We start from the raw sequence: 12138 nt of genomic DNA, 5'->3' as shown, positions 1-12138 counted from the left end.
TCTCACCACACCTATTCATAGTATTGGACACAGTACTAGAAGTCATAGGCAAAGCAACTGGGCATGAAAAAGAAATAAGAAAATTGAAATAAGAAATAAGAAAAAAGATTGAAGAAAAAAATTGAAAAAAGAAATAAGAAATTGGGGATAAATAAGTAAAACTATCTTTGTTCACAGATGACAGGATCTTACATGTAGAAAACCCTAAAGATTTTTTAAAAAAAACTATTAGAGCAAACAAATTCAGTAAAAAATACATGACATGCAATCAATGCACAAAGATCAGCTGCATTTCTATACACTAACTGAAACAATATCTGTTCCATGTACTTTTAAAAAGAATAAAATAATCAGGAATAAATCTAACCAAAGAGAACAAAGATTTGTATATTAAAACCATGAAATGTTGCTAAAAGAAATTAAAGAGGACATGAATAAATGGAAAGATACCCTGTGTTCATAGTTAGAAGGCTCAATAGTGTTGAGATGTCCGTAAAACCCAAAGCAATCTACAGACCAAATGTCATCTCTATCAAAATCTCAATGGCACTTTTTTTTCTCTTCAGAAAAATTCATTCTAAAATTCCTATGGAATCTCAAGGAATCCAAAACAGAAAAAAAATTTTGCAAAGAACAAAGTTGGAAGACTCAAATATCCTGATTTCAAAACACATTACAAAGCCATAGTAATCAGTGTGATAATGGCATAAAGACAAATACACCAATGGAACAAAACAGAGAGCCCAGAAACAAACTGTCATGTGTATGGTCAAATGATCTTTGACAATGATGCCAAGACCAGTCAACAAGGAAAGGGCAGTATCTTCAACAAACAGCACTGGGAAACTGCATATCCACATGCCAAAAAAAAAAATTTTTTTTTTTAAATGAAGTTAAACTCTTATCTTGTACACCACATTCAAAAATTAACTCAAAATGAATTAAAGACCCAAATGTGAAACCCATAACGTTCCAAGAAGATGACAGGGGGAAAGCTTCAAGACACTGGACTTGGCAATTACGTCTTAGATATAACACCAAGAGTAAAGTCTACAAAAATAAAAACAGACAAATAGGACATCAAATGCAAATACTTTTGTGCATCAGAGGACACACTATGAATAGAGTGAAAAGGCAACCTATGGAAATGGAAAAAAAATACTTGCAAACTTAGCTCTAGTTGCTACAAAATACCACAGATTGGTAGGCTTAAACAACAGACATTTATTTCTCACAGTTCTAGAGGGTAGGAAGTCTAAGATCTGGATGCCAGCATGGTCAGGTTTTTGTTGAGGGCCCTTCTCCTGGCTTGCAAAGGACTACCTTCTTTCTGTACCCTCACATGGCCAAGAGAGAGAAAGCTCTGGTCTTTCTTCCTCTTCCTGGATTTAAAGGGCACTAATCCCATCATAGGGGCTCCACCCTCATGAATCACCTACCTCACAAAGGCCCCACTCCTTAATATCAACACAGGGCTATGACATACGAATTTTGGAAGGACACAAACATTTACTCCATACTAAATTCTGCCCCTGCCCCCCCAATTCATATCCTCTTTTTATGTAAATTAAAAAAAAAAACACACACACAAAAACCCAACACATTCATTCCATCCCAATAGCCACAGAAGTCTTAACCCATTTCAACATAGAGTGTAAAACTGCATCTAAATCAGATTTGGGTGAGACTTGAGGTACAATTCATCTTGAGACAAAATTCCTCTCCCACTGTGAACCTGTGAAACCTGTTAAGTTTCACACTTCCAAACTACAACAGTAAAATAGGCGTAAGATAGATATTCTCATTACAAAAGGAAGAAATCAGAAGAAAAGGGTGACAGGTCCCAAGGAAGTTCAAAATCTAGGCAAGGCAAATACCATTAGATTTTCAGGCCAGAGAATAAGAATATCTCTGGCCCCAGGCTCTGCCCTCTGGACCCTCAGGGGTGTGCCATCACTTCCACAGACATGCCTTTTGCTTGGCAGTCCTGCCCATGCGGCTCTGCAGGGCAGAAGTCCCATCCTGCGAAACCAAGGTGGAGGCACCCTGCCCTTCAGGCCTGTGCACTCTGAACCTGTGGCAGCAGCAGCGCTGATGACCCTGAGTCACCTTTGGGATACTTGTCCATTCTTGAAGAGTAACACGTTTAAAGCCTTCCTTCTTTGCATTCCCCTTGCTTCCTTGAGTCTCACACCTGGCCCTTTGGTCCCACCTGGCAGTGTTTTTGATGGTATACTTCCATCTCTTCCTAGCTTCTGCCGAGATGCTGATTAGGTCCTCGGCTCAGGTCCACACTAATGTCCTTATTAAATGGTTGGTGAGCTACACTCTTGGTGTTTTCTTCTGAAGGTGCTTTCTCATTTTTGCAACCTGGATAGGCTGAGAATTTTCCAAATACTTTTAACTTCTGGTTCTTTTTTGCTTAACCCTTCTTCAATTCATTTCTCTCCTTTCACATTTTGCTATACACAGTCAGAAGGAATTAAGCCACTCCTTCAACACTGGTTAGAAACCTCCTCAGTTAAATATCTAATTTTATCACAAGTTTCACCGTCCACAAAATGTTAGAACATGAATACAACGACGCCTAGTTCTCTACTCCTTTGTAATAGGGACCACCATTTCTCCATTGTCCAATAACAAGTTCCTCATTCTCATCTGAGACCTCATCAGAATGGCCATTACAGTCTATATTTCTACCAACATTCTGTTTATGATTATTTATGAATTCTCTTAAAATGATGGAGCTTTTCTCCTCCAGCTCTCCTCTCTTCTTTCTAAGCTCTCACTATTTGCCGTTAGCAGTCCCTTAACAACAATTTTGGGTTTCCCTGGTGGCTCAGTCGGTAAAGAAACTGCTTGCAAAACTTAGTCAACTCTCCATGAACCTGGGAGTAACTAGTTAGTGCAGTGGTTCTCAGGTTCCTCAGACTCAGAGCCTCCCTTCATATAATCACATACTTTGAGATGTCCCTTTCCTATTCTGAAATGAAATTCACAGATAAGGCAATCAAACTATACAGATAATAAAAAATAAATGTGAAATACCACCTGTCATATGAAAGAGAAATATAAAGGATATAACTCGATATGTATGTCAACATGTACATGGCTAAACTGGAAGACAAATTCTACAAATTTCCAAAACACTTTATTGGGAGGAAAACTAAGCTGGGTGAGACCACTTAGTGCTCTGTTCTCACTGGTGCTGGGTGGTGCAAGAAGTGATTAACAAGTAGGTTCTCTGTGACTTAGAGCAGGTAACTTTTTTCTCTGAGCTGGAGTGTCCTCATATTGAAATGAGAACACTACTTATTTCACAGGAATGCTGCCTGTATCACTTAACATTACATACAAAGCACTTAGGACCACATTTAGCCCATAGTAGGATCTCATTCTCATCATTTGATCATAGAGATTCTCATCATACTGAATGTTCATTCTCATCATTTCTTTCTTGGAGGAGTCAAAGTTACCGTGGGTCCAAGGGTTATTTGTCCTCTTTGCAAGGTTTACCTGGTTGGGCTTAGTGTTCTTCTACTGCGGAAATGACAAGTGGGAGTAATTCAAAGACCAAAATGTTAAAGAAACAGTGACTTTTACTGCTCCCCACTGCTCCTGCCCCTTCTCCAAGTAGGTGAAATTAACATGGGTCAAACTGCCCTTCCTCCTCCCCAGCCCAGTCTTTTCATGCTAGGGACCTTAGTTCCGTTCAGTTGCGTACACTTTTTGCAACCCCATGGACTGCAGCACACCTTTTTCTGGCACATACGTCAAAGCTGGTCCAGCCTCTACCCATTACCCAGTTCCAAAGCCACTTGCACATTTTTAGATAAATATGTTACCACTGCACTCTACTTATCATACCAATTACTGTCTTAGCTTGTGCTACTGGAACAAAATACATAGACTGGGTGGCTTAAACACCACACATTTATTTCTCACAGTTCCTGGAGGCTGAAAGTCCAAGATTAAGTGCCAGCACAGATTCTTGGTGAGGGCCCTCCTCCTGGCCTGCAAATGGCTACTCTCTTGCTGTATCTTCACATGGCCGAGAGAGAGAACGCTCTGCCCTCTTCTGTGTCTTATAAGGATTAGTGAATCCATCATGAGACCTCCAGCCTCATGACCCCATCTAAGCTTAATAATCTTCCAAAGACTCCACCTCCAAAAACAATCACATTGAGGTTTAGGGCTTCAAGATATGAATTTGTGTGGGTGGGTGGGGCGGGGAGGAGATACTCAGTTACAACACTACTAGGTTTAGAAACAGTACTTTTTTCTCAGTCCCTATCATAACTCTGAAATGGTACCAGTTTCCTTGTGCATACATTTTATCAAAGTCTCTCTTCCTAACCTTCTTATTAACAGCCATCCATTCTATATGAATTTGTTCTATTTTAATGATGCTGCTGTCATAATGATAACAGTCGAGACCTAGAAGCCAAGGTAGGTAACTCATGGAAATAAGCTTGGCTGGGGGTTTGAAACTTCAGCTCTACTTGTTCAAAAAGTATGTAGGAAAATACAAAGAAAGACCCTACTTGGATTACAGCCAGAGTGTAACTGACAGACACATAGGAAAATTATGTACATTTATTAATAGGTTGAGAAATCCAATATTTTTTTTGGTCTTTTGCCTTGTCTAAATCAATGAAACTAAAAATTATAGGATCCCAAGGCCACACATGAAATCACAAGACTTATATACACTCCAAGGTAGATTTAGTACATTTAAATCTACATTTTAGGATTACTTGAAAATATACATATGAAAAACCATTAGGTAAAAATATTAAAATTACAGTAGCAACTATATTAAGATAGTGGAATTACAGTATTTTTTAAATCTATTTCTTCTACTGTTTTGTAATGTGGCTATGGTTATATCACTTTTATCAAAATGCTGATTTAAAAATGAACAGTCTTGAGAAGCCACAACTCAAGGCAACTACAGAGTCACATCCAGCTGTAATAAACTATCTAAATATCCTTTCAGGGAAATTTCAAGAAATTCTGCTTGAACTTGGACTTTTACCCAAATTACTAATTCATCTTATGAACTGATATCCTAAAATGTATTTTTCCAATTTAGATCCTATTTTTTTTCAAATGTCTGGATTTTTTACCTTCTAAACTTAACTACATTAGATTAAAAAAGAGGAGGCGGAGCATTTTAAAATCCCCCTGCAGTGAAACTTACCAAGAAGAAAGTCACAGGAATCACTATGCAAAATCATCTTATTATTTCTTACCAGAAACCTAAAACAAACATTTCACAGATTTAACAATAAGTACATGATGTTAGACTATATTTTTCCTAAGACTAATTAATTAATTCAATTACCCTGTTTGATGTTAATGGTACTCCAGAAAAACGACTCTTAAAAATATATGTAATTTGGGACTTCCCTGGTGGTCCTGCGGTTGAGAATCCACCTTGCAATGCAGAGGATGCAGGTCTGGCTGGATACAGGTTCAATCCCCGGTCAGGGAACTAAGATCCTACATGTCGCAGGGCAACTGAGCCTACACATGGCAACTAGAAAGTCTGTGCACCACAAGTAAAGATCCTGCAAGATGCAGCTAAGACCTGACACAGCCAGGGCAGGAGATGCAGGTTCGATCCCTGGTCTGGAAAGATACCACATGCCATGGAGCAACTAAGCTCTTGTTTCATAACTACGGGGGCCGTGGTTTAGGACCTGGGAACTACTAAAGCCTGTGCACCAGTGTCTCCTGCTTGGAAGGCAGATTCTTTACCACTGAACCACTTGGGAAGCCTGCATGAGGTTTAGGGGAGTGGTTTAAATGTCACTGTGTAGGCTGGTGAGTGTCTTGCTTTTTCATGTAAAATGTCTTAAGAGTTTTCTAAAGAAGTAGATCTGTATCTACTTCATTCTTTTTCATGACTGTCTAATATTCTACCAGGAGGGTATACTATAATTTATTCCAATGATGAGCACAACATGCTTTCACCTTTCTTCATGTATTTCCCTTTCTTCAAGGAAAAATCATGTAATATTCTATATGAACCTATGATATTATTTCTGTATTATAGATACACAGAAATGAAACTTTTGGTTTAGAAGTATACACTTTCAAAATTGATAGATACAGTTAAACTTTTACCCTAAAAAGATAAAACTGTTCATACTCTGTTCAACAGTTTGAGTGGCTACTTTCCAATTTGATACTTAGCTAAGGTTTTCCAATTTTTGCCAATTAGCAAAGATTTAAAAATATCTTATTTCATTGATGTTTTGAATTTCTATTATCGGTGTGTTTGAGTATCTCTTCAAAACGGTATAGGCTATATTTCTACTTCTATGAATTTCCTACTTATATCTTTTCTCATTTTCTACCAAGTTGATTTGTAGGCACACCTTGTATATCCTGAATATTAACCTTGTCTATTACATGTCAAATATTTTTAGCCCAGGCCACCACTGCTTGTCTTTTTTAATGCCATTTAAGTTTGACATCTCATTTGAAATGGCTTTCACTGTCCTGAAATTTTTTTAAAATTCATTTCTTCCAAAATTTTTGCCATTTTATTTTTTACTTACTGAATGTATTTAGTCCAATTGGAACTTAGTTTTGAGAGTGCCACAAAGTGAGTACTTAATTATCTTTACCTCAACAGGATAGCCAATTGTCTCACATCATTTATAGACTAGCTCTTCCATTACTCACTTGTTTATCATATAATAAATTCTTCTGTAACCATGGAGCTCCTCCTGAATTCCTTATTCTGTTCCTTTGATCAACATGCTCATTCCTACCCCAAACTCTTATTAATAATTATAATTTTACAGTATGTTTTTTATCTCTGATGGGTAAATTCCCTTTTGTCATGCTTCATATTGAAACTGATCTGTCCATTCTGGTGCACTTTCCTTCTCAAAACTTGAAACATCAGTTGGTCAAATCCCATTTTAAAAATTCTGTTGGATTTCTAATTAGGATTACACTGTCTTTACTGATTAATTTACCAGAAATTTATTCTCACATTCAGGAATATACTATTCTTCTATTAGTTTAAGATCTTGTACTTTTTTTTTTCAGATGGTGCAACATATTTCTAAAAATTTCTTAAGGATTTTATAATTTAGGCTTCTACTTTTGTTACCATTTTCCACAGTTGGTTATTGCTGGTTTATAAGAAAGCTAATGAATCTTCTAAGTTTACCTGATAGCCACTCGGTATACTGAAATCTCTTTTTGATTCAAATCATTTTCTCTTGCCTGTCTTATATTTTCTAAGTAGATAATCATACCAACTGCAAATAGTAACTATAATATATTCCACCTCACTCCTCTTCCCCATTATTTAGAGGTTATTTTTCTTGTTTCTTAATTTACTGGCTAAGACTTTCACCAATGTTCCTTTCTTTTAGTGAAAGTACTTCTAATAGTTCACTATGACATTTAATACAGGTTTCTGGTAGAGTCTCTTTACAAGATTATTTTTGGTTGATAAAAAGTTGTCTGGGATAACTGAATTTTAGAAGATGATTTTTTTTTTTTGGCACCAAAGGGAGAAACATACACTTTTCCCCACTAACCTATTAATATAGTGAATTACATTAATGTATTTCCTAATACTGAATCAATATTACACTCCTGGAATTCTACGTTATCAGAACTGGTATGATTTAAAGCTAGGCTCTGGAGTCAGATGCCTGGGTTCAAATCCCAAATCTTTCACTAACTAGTTATATGATTTTAAGCAAGTTACTTAACTTCTTTGTGCTTCAGTTTCTTCGTTTTAAAAATGACAATAATATCTACCTCAAAGAGTCACTTTAAGGATTAAGTAAACTAATATATATAAAGTTGTTTACAATAGTATACAGAATACAGAAAGCATTTAATACATAAATAATTATTATCATTTACTGAGTGCCTTACATTTGCCTGCCAAAAGGTATGCAGCATTATAGGGGTCAGCAAACTAAGACCTGTGCACTGAATCTGGCCTCCTGCCAGCTTTTATTGGAATGCAGTTATACCCAATGTTTATAATTTATCTATGGCTATTTTTAAGGCTCCTAAACCACAGTTAAGTAGTTGCAACAGAGTTCATATTGCCACAAAACCTAAAATACTTGCTATCTGCTCCTTTACAGAAAAAACACAAAACAAAACTGCCAACCTGTGAAGTACTCTTCAAACTCATGGAGTTCAGTCCAACAGATGAGACAGGCAAGTTTAAAAAAAAAAAATATATATATATATATATACATATATATGTATATATGCTACAGTATGTTACATACACATTCATGATATTCTGAGCATACTGTGGAAACATATGGCAGTTCAGTACTAAAATACAGAAAGGATTCACACAAGAGAAGAGAGATAAGAGAAGTGGTATTTTATTTACTTTTCATTTTAAAATATTTTTATATGCCTTTCTCTCTTATCCAAGTGTGTGAATTGCTACACGAAAGGAATACAATGTTGATTTCTGTGACATTTATATTCTAAGTATCCAGAACATTTAAGCTTTTTAACAAATGATAGATACATAAGTGAATGGTGAAAACAAGAATTTGGATACCCTAACAAGGATTAGAAATGCCTATCAAAGGTCTAGATATAAGTATCCCATGACAAGTATTTTACTTGCCATGTTAAATAGGCTCTTTCTTTTAATCCCTATAACAGCTAATTCTAGGAGACAGATCCCTGTACTACCCCTCTTTAAAGTGAAGAAACTAAGGTAAAGTAATACGTTCATGTTCCTAACAGCCAGTAAGGGAAGAAGTCAACAAACCTATACCTGCCTAACGTAAAATACATGCTGTTTATACTACCAAGTTGGCAACTGGTGGGAAATATAGTCAAAGAATTTGTTTAGTTGCTAAGTCATGTCCAACTCTTTGAGACCTCATGGACTGTAACCGGCCAGGCTCCTCTGTTCATGGGATTTCCTAGGCAAGAATACTAGAGTGGGTAGCTATTTTCTTCTCCAGGAGATCTTCCTAACCCAGTGACCAAACCTGCATTTCCCACATTGCAGGCAGATTCTTTATCACTGAGCCACCCAGGAAGCCCAGTCACAGGATACCATCAGAGTACAAACTCTTAAGATAAAGACAGAATACATTATAATTGATGCAGCAGGAACTGTAGTGTAGTTTAATTTCTAAAACTGAGCAATGATTTGAATAAATTTGTATTTTTGAAGGAATAATCTGGAAGCAGCCTGAAGATGAATTAGAGGGACAGCTGCCCACACATTTTACCCAAAGTCTACTCTATCACACACATTAAACCAGTTTTGGTCAGGTTCAAGTAATTGATAAAAAATATAATTGCTAGCATACTATGGCATTTGAGGAATAATTATCTGAAGTACTGGAAAGAGCTAGTCCTAATACAGAAGAAACAAAAATATATTTCATAAACTACTAACTAAAATGTAAGGGAAAATACATATTGCAAATGAAAATATTACATAGAAAAAAATCAAGTCTAAGAACGAAACTGTGATTGAGAACGGCTGTCACAAAAAAGACTCACAGACCTAAGAGAATGAATTTATGGTTACCGAGGGGAAGGGTAGGAGGGAGAGATACAATGGAAGTTTTCGATTGACATGTATACACTGCTATATATAAAACAGATAACCACCAAGGACCTACTGTACAGCAAGGGAACACTGCTCCATACTCTGGAACAACCTAAATGAGAAAAGAATTCGAAAAAGAATAGATACATGCATAACTGATCTCTCTGCTGTACACCCAAAACTAACATGGCATTGTCAATCAACTATACTCTAAAAAAAAAAAAAAAAAAAACTTTGGAAAACAAAAAAGAATGGCTATCACAAGCCAACCAAAAAATTTAGAGAATGAAAACATAATAAAATCACAAATTAAAATTATGTCTTCACTTTTATTTTTACTTAAGCCAATCTTAAGACAAATGGATTTTGAAGTAAACGAAATCACTACTCCCTTCAAGCTAGATTTCAACAAAAGTACACAGTTGTATTTGACATCTATTCCCGCGAAGAGAGCATATAATCACTTTTTAAAGAAAAGTCTTAACTGTGCTTTAAAATGTACTTAAACATCTGTTCAGAACTGCCAGAGAAGTAGGCAGATTTTTTTTTCCTCCTCACTAGGGAATTGGATTTCACTAAGAAATCACTTAAATTGTTTAAATTATTCTGTTCAAATATACATTAAAATGTGGATTCTGAAAAAGGAAAGCAGAACACAGTAACTTTCAGACATTTTTGATAGAGGTTGATTAACAATCTATCAAATTTAGAGATCTTTTACACCAAGGTTTATTTCAAAGCACATATCATACTTACTTTGTATTTCTAACAACTAGCACATAAGCAATCTCAAGAAGTGAGGCAGGAAGAGATGGAAGTCAATCAGAATAGTTTCATCTGTAAAATTAGGAGTACCACCACATATCTGGCAGTCTATATAGGATTTAAAAAAATATAATCAACTTTCCAGTCAGAGTTCAAGTGGATCTTATTACTATAAATACAGAAATAGTCATCTACTTGAAAAAAAAAACAACACATAAGGAATTCACTTTTGCATATTTCTATCCCACTGCGGGAAAACTAGCCGAATTTCCTTGGAATAGATCAGTATTCTCTTGCAAAGAGGAACACAGGCGTTGGATAGGGACAATGAAAGATTAATAAGAATGGAAAGAAAGCTTTTAAAAGTGCACTCTCTTTGCCAAGAAGGCAGTTAAAAGTTTTGAGTAAACTAAATGCTTACTGGAATACTATTATTTACAGAACTTTGGAGGATAAAGCTTGAACTCATGATTTCTGGTCTTACTAAAAAAAGGCTGCATTGCTTCCAGTGTAGTAGTATTAATGCAAAAACACATGGTACATTAATACCATCATGATTTCCAACATCTCTTTGGGTGCTCACAATATTTCTGTGGGGAACACAGGATATATATAACTTTTTAAGAATTGGGAACCCAAGACTGAAAAAAAAAGAAACCTAATCTGAAATCATATGGCTAATAAGGGTAACGTTGGAACTAAGATCCAAAGTACTTTATCTCCTATCTAGGAAATGGAAACAGCTGGAATAATGAAGCTGTTTCAAATACTGACAAAAGTGGGGTGGCAAAGTGAATTGTTAATTCCTCCTTAAAGCAAAATTTAAAAAGCTGAACTTTTATTACGTAGCAATTCATGAAGGCTTGAAATTTAGTTCAAAAGGTCTATAATGCTTTAAAACTGAAAACAGTACACACATACACAAAGCATGGAAAATGCTAGTGTAAGTAAAAGGGCAAAAGTTAACTTCAGTTTGGGGGTTTTGATGGTTTGTCTGCTTTTAATGTCTTTAAGAGGAAAAAAAGGAACTCCACTGATTTTACCCAGACAGCTCTCCATCTTATATATCTTTACTTTTCCCAGCACCTAATGCTATCTCTGACATACAGAATGTATTCACTAATACCTACTGATTCAAAGAAACCTCTCATGCTATATTCTTACTTTCTTGATAAGACAAAATACAGAGTAACCGTAGACAATTTTATTCATGCAACCATAACCTGAAGCACCACTATTTATCTGGTAATGGTACATGAAACACAATGTGCTGAAGGAAACAGAACTGCCTTAGAAACACACATCTATAAATTTAGAAACTTCAAAGGAGATGTTTCATGTAGAGGGATTTTCAAAATAACTGATACTTACCCTTTAAATCACTATAACTTATTTTTAAACAATCATAATGAAAATATTTTAAAAGAGACTTCTAGGTCTTTTTTCTCTGCCTCAATCTACATGTGATATAATCTTTTCTTGATGACTCAAGCTCATCAATGTAAATGTTAATTATTAGACTATTCTATAACACAGTGACTCTTGGAGTTACTGAAGGATGTTGCAACTGTTCTTCTCTTCACTAACTCATCCTGAACTACTTTTACAAACAATGTTTCCTGCTGCCTGCTCCCCAGTTGTCACTTACAGGCCACCAGCATCCTAGCCAAGGCTTCTAAAATGCCAGTTGTAGTTTAAAATATGTACAACCTGAATAGGCAGTTGATATACTTAACCTTATACAGATTCTAAATCAAGCCCTGGGGTAGTTATTTTCACTGCTCTAAGGA

General features: G+C 35.8%; 1 protein-coding gene across 4 annotated transcripts in view; it reads right to left on the bottom strand.

Moving 5' to 3' along the window:
* The window catches only part of FNDC3A (fibronectin type III domain containing 3A), a 109580-nt gene that overhangs the window by 93388 nt on the left and 4054 nt on the right, over window positions 1-12138 (bottom strand). The window contains exon 1 of one of the 4 annotated variants that reach the window (XM_043477567.1): window positions 10340-10356. The exons of the other annotated variants lie outside the window; for them this stretch is intronic. The gene's annotated coding sequence lies outside the window, so the exon portion shown is untranslated. Of the gene's footprint in view, window positions 1-10339; window positions 10357-12138 lie in introns of those variants that run through there. 4 annotated transcript variants of the gene reach the window in all.

The sequence above is a fragment of the Cervus canadensis genome, chromosome 9, assembly GCF_019320065.1.
Source record: "Cervus canadensis isolate Bull #8, Minnesota chromosome 9, ASM1932006v1, whole genome shotgun sequence".
Classification (NCBI taxonomy): Eukaryota; Metazoa; Chordata; class Mammalia; order Artiodactyla; family Cervidae; genus Cervus; species Cervus canadensis.
Note: the sequence above shows the minus strand (reverse complement) of the source record. Positions and strands in the feature narration are given on the sequence as shown.